General features: G+C 36.6%; 1 protein-coding gene across 2 annotated transcripts in view; it reads right to left on the bottom strand.

Moving 5' to 3' along the window:
• Window positions 1–5,803, bottom strand: part of ANK3 (ankyrin 3) — a 556,993-nt gene that overhangs the window by 274,574 nt on the left and 276,616 nt on the right. The gene's annotated exons all lie outside the window — the stretch shown is intronic.

Raw genomic sequence — 5,803 nt, 5'->3', positions numbered from 1 at the left:
ATATCTTATAGACATATTGTACAGATAACATTTTGTTTCTTTCGATAATTATAATGTAAAAACTATGCAGTGAAGATCATTTCATCCAACCCAAATAAGCACTTTTTTTCCTATAAATATTTCAACATTTACACCGAAATCTGCAAATGGTCTGTTTGTTAAAAAAAATTATTTGATACTTCTATCTGCACATACGGTTCTTAAGCTTTCTTCAAAGTCTACCTAGGCTATCATTTAACTACTGAGAGAAGCTAATTAATAGTAGTCTCGATGAATGCAAAAGTATTTAACATATGAGTCTTCAGGAGTATTTCTCAAAATGACAAATTTAATTCCCTGAGGGCTGTGGAAAAGTTTGTAAAGAGCTAAACTGCAGGACTCAAAGTGCTGTTTGAAGATGCCAGTCTATTAACAAAACTTCATTCATCAGTGCAACCTTGGGCTTGCTGAAACTTCCAGAGTTTAACTTCACCCTCCTTCTTGGGTAGTCACCTGATTACATCTGAGAGCCCATAGTACAAGGAAGGGAAGCTGGAAGCCCTTGCTCAGTACTCCTTTTATGCCAGGAACCTGGCAAATTATCTTTATAGTATTTCTACTCCTTTTGGTATACATGCAAGTACAGGATTACTATATATCTCCATTTGACTAATGTGGAACCTGAGGCCCAAAGCTAACCAGTAACAGCTGCAATATGAACTCACATCTAGACCCAGCCCACTCTTTTATTGTAATATCGTACGTCCTTACTTAATATCATTGATAGGTACTGAGACTTTAAGCAAAGCAGAAATATAAAGAAGCTAATTTTACTATAGGCCAACAGGAGTTAAGTTCCTATGTCATCTTATCAATGTGATTCAACGAAACTACATTATTTGAGGACCTGCTGTACTTAGCTCTCTTTCCACAACTTTCTCCATATTCTCTGCCTGTTTTAATAACGTTTTTAATCCTCTACTAAACAAAATTAACCATATTTTCACACTCCGACTGTATAGACTTCTTAAAAAACTATTTCATTAGGATAAAATAATGCTGTACATATTGCTGAAGTTACAAGGTTTTTAGCGTTACCTACAGGTAGATTATAAATGTTTCAGAGTCACTGGCTTCCAGTTGCTAGATAATCTTGAACTTCCTTCCAACCTTCTCCAATGAAGTTCTCTCTCCCGATTCTTTCTCATGCAGTCCATATATCCTTCTTATGTGGCGATGGTACTAATTGGCTATTACTGTTCTGCCAAAAGGCAAGCTATATACCTGGTAGAAATAAATATCGGTCTCTATTCTACCCATTTTAATGGGCTTTATCTAAATTCAAATAGAACTGATGATATGATCCTAATTCGTAGAAGGTCATTCATCTATGACTGAGAAATAACTTCCTGGAACCAACTAGATCTAAATTGAAATCTATACATTTTAAAAGCAGCTCCCATAATGATAAACCATTCCATTTTGTGACACCACTCTGGATCCAGAACATAATAAGTGAATGGGATAAATGCCAAAAAAATCTGAACTATATGGGAAAGATTCAAAGTCAATTTCCATTGTTTTGCTTTCAACTCTTCTGTTTTTAATTTATACAAATTAGAAATACCAATTTGGGTAAAACTACAGCAGATTGCTTATTTTCAAACGTTACCTTTCTACACAACTATTTCTTTAAAATGATAATTTAGATTATGTAACTGATACTATCATTGTAGTTATACATCCTCTTTCAATATTTAACCTATACATCAATCAATATATAAGCTAATGATTCTGTTTTTTGTTTCATTGACTGGATTCCTTTAAAAATTATTTCAAATGTGGAAGCAGAGTAACTTAAGTGTAATGATTTACATAATATTTAGATTGTGCAGTTAAACTGAAATGATTGCATTATAAGAATTCCAATTACTAAATAATTTAACTTTCAACATTCCAAAAGTGATCATTCTCTTGACAGAATTCACCATAGATGTCTATTAAAAAAGAACTCTTTAAAATATCTCTGCTGTTGAGGTTCTAATAGCCCAAGCAAGGGACTTTGAACCACAGAGATCCTGGTTTCAAGTTCAGCTATTTCTGTGACTGAGGCGAATCACACAACAAACTTAGACTAATCCCTTTGCCCATGTGGATAACACTATGGCATAGTGTTAACATAAATTCAGATAGGATAAGGAATGCAAAAGGTACCCAAGAACAAAAGAGGTCCGCCAAAATAATATATTCTTTTTTTCCTCAGTCTTTACCCGTACCTGTGTAGAACAGTATGAGCATAATCTAAAAGAGAGCAGGTAGATGGTTCTACAGGTCCATTCTTTATATTACCAGTCCCAGCACAGTGATGGGTACAATGCAGATGTAAATACATTTTTATTAAATGAATAGATGCAAGTAAAATGATTAATGTAAACTTTTCTGATACTATAATTAGAAAAAAAAATAGAGCACTGCCAAATCCCCTTTTTCCTCACGCATGTCTATAAAAAGCTAACTTGTTTTATACTGAGATTCAAATGTGTGCACGCGCACATGCACACACAGATGCACACACACAGACACACAAATATATCATTCTCACCAAAGGAAAATTAAGAGACAGAATAGATCATGGGCCTGAAGAGTAATGAAGAAACAGTTCAATAGCTATAGTATGATGACAAAACTAATGAAAATTTTAAAAATAACATACGGATGTTAATAAACGTATAATTTATACCTAACAAGATCTTGTACTGGTTATAATGGTAATTGATCAAGGGCAAGAAAGTGTTTTTTAGAAAATGAACAGATGATTTTATTGAGGAAAAAATGTACTTTGATAGTAACAGAGAGCACAGAGAACCAACCAATCGGCTGACAAATTTTGTTTCCCTACTCCTATATATATATATCACGGGACATCAAAGAAAAAAGGTTTATAAGCATTCCTAGGAGTGAGCTAAGCCTTCTTCCATTCATCTTCTTCCAAATGGTGAAAGAGTGGAGGCAGGGTAGGAGCCGGATGTGCTCCTAGGGAGCTTACCAGCCCAACTTCAGTGAGTTGACTTGTTGACACAATCCCTGAAGGCTGAGGTTGGAAACAGTCTGTTCGTTCTTCTGTTCATGTGTCTGTTCATTACGAACATCAACAACAGCAACAATTATATGGCTCTTTACGCCCAGCACTGGCCTAATATTAATTCACTGAAATCTCATTACAACTGTGTGGCTTAGTACCTACTACTATTATATACATTTTGCAGGTGAAAAGACTAAGGCACTGAGAGGTTAAATAACTTCCCCCAGGGTCACCCTAGCTAAGTGATAGTGCCAGCATCTGAATTCAGATCGTCTTATTCTATGGTCCATGCTCTTAATTATTACATTATACTGCCTTTCCCAGCCATCCATCTGCCCACCCACTTACCTATTCAGCAAGCCCCAGTTTGGTAGTAGGTGACTATGAAACCACCTCTGCTCTCAAGGAGCTCACAGTCTCTTAGGTGAGACACACAGGTAAACACATAATGACCATGCAGAATATCAAGTATGCTGATAGAGAAACCAGACTCCCTAGAGATCTGGAGTTGATGTGCCAGGCGTAGCAGAAAACAGATAAGTTCCATTTATCTCATATGGATACACACAAACCCCTGCCCCCAAAAGTCCAGCTGCTGCAGTACAAAACTGCACCCTGGCATGTTACATCATGGATGTCAAAGGTACCTAGGTAACTAGGCATGGAGGAAGCCTGTAAAATATCAGGAGGAGCCATGATTCTATAGCAAGAGATAATACTCAATAGTAAATGTCTCCTGAAATTTGTTCTAAAATCCTTAAAATGCTTTAATCCTAAAAGAGACTGCTAGAGTTTCATTACAATAAACCCAGTGGTTAAATACAGATTCCAAAGTCCTATGACCCAAGTTTAAGTCTTGGTCTACCACTTACTAGTTGTATGACCTAAGACAAGCAATTTATTCTCTTTAAGCCTTGGTTTTAGCTATGAAAAATGGGGATGAAAATACCTGCCTCACAGAGAAGTTGAGGAAAAAAAAAAAAGAATCATCCACGGGAATCACTCAATACATTGCTGGTATAGAGCAAGCACCAAACACCACTGTGTTATAGCAACATGTCTCTGAGAATCTGAAGTTCTGGTGTTGGTAATTTTTTATTTCATTTTCCAAAATTAAAAAAAAAATGCTTATGGTAAAACATTAGAATCTACTGAAGAGGGTAAGAAAAACAGACACACTAACATACCGGTTATTGGTGATATAAAGCCTATTATTTAAGGTTCCAGATGTCTAGGAAATATCTTGTCATTTAGAAGGTTATCAGAATCAAGCCCATTTTGATGCACAGGTATGAAAACATTAACTACAAATACTATATAGTGTAGTAGTTAAGAGCATAAGCTAAAGAGACTATTCAAATTGAACTCTCAGCTCTACCACTAATTACTGTGGGGACTCTGAGAGAATAGCTTAAAGGCTATGCCTCGGTTCTCTCATCTGCAAAATGGGGATAATAAAAAGTACTTTCTTTGCAGGGTTGTTATGAAGATTAAATGAGTCTCTACCTATAAAGCAATTGAAAACCCTACCTGGTGCATTTTAAGTGGTCAATGAATGTCCTGGGAGAAAAGACATGAATCCAGGAAATTTAATTCTTCATCTTCCGCTTCAAGCCAGGAACTTGGCAGCTATCCTAGAATCTGATCTCTCCCTCTCACATCCTACATACAATCCATTGCCAAATTCTACTGAGTCTTACCCTAAATATCTCTCGTATGCAACACGCTCTCTCCACTGTCAGAGCATTTGCTTGGTTCAGACCCTGAACATTTCTTGTCCCTGTATCACCATGCTGACTACTCTCGTAGTGATGCCTGGGTGATGGTCTTAAACCATAAAGCTATTCAGTCTCCTCTTCCTAATACCACCATGAAAATCATTCATGTCTTTCCTTCTTTTGAGCACGATAACTCCAACCCTGTAAGATGATCTGGGTTCTGACTACTTTCAGCCATTTTTCCTGCCATACACTCATGTCCCTTTGCTCTAGGTGTTCTGAATATGTTTCCCATGCACCCTGATGGTCCCTCTTATTTTTATCAATTTGAGCATGGGATTCTCATCCTTCTGTTTGTCTATCTCACTCGCTCCTCCTCTAAGTCTCAGTTTCGCTAAGAACCGTGTCTGAGCCAATCTGAGTTGGACTGGGGGTTTTCCTGTGGGCTCCTATGGCTCTTTTCACACTTAAAGTAAGGTGTTTAATGATGCTCTTCTCTTTCTCCTCCCTCTGCAGGGAGCTACTGCACTGTTACCACTATGCCTAGTTTAGCTTTGTCTCCAACACTGAATGCAATGCCTGATCCACAGAAGTTATTCGATAAATGTTTGTTGAAAAAAATGAAGCCATGAATATTCATTTCTGCTCTGCTACTGAATAGTTGAATGAGTTTGACATCAATAATCAGAAAGGTTTTTAATCATAGAATTGTCATTTTATCCTAGTATATCCCTATGTCAGTCATATATAGAGAGGATATATCCATAAGCATTTCTTTTTTTAGCATACATTTCCTTAGGTCACCTCAAAGTTTTTTTTTTTTTTTTTGTAGTGAATATATACAAACATACAGAAAAAACACATTTATTGACTAAATTAAGGTCAATTCTCTTACTTTGCTATTGAAATTTATTTTATAGTTTATGTGGGGAGAGAGCAAAACATGCAGGTAACACAGCATCAGAAGCCAGTGGCAACAAGGGAAGTACAGGGACTGAAAAGCATTTGTGACTTCGAACCCTCA

The sequence above is a fragment of the Pteropus alecto genome, unplaced genomic scaffold (genome assembly GCF_000325575.1).
Source record: "Pteropus alecto unplaced genomic scaffold, ASM32557v1 scaffold155, whole genome shotgun sequence".
Classification (NCBI taxonomy): domain Eukaryota; kingdom Metazoa; phylum Chordata; class Mammalia; order Chiroptera; family Pteropodidae; genus Pteropus; species Pteropus alecto.
Note: the sequence above shows the minus strand (reverse complement) of the source record. Positions and strands in the feature narration are given on the sequence as shown.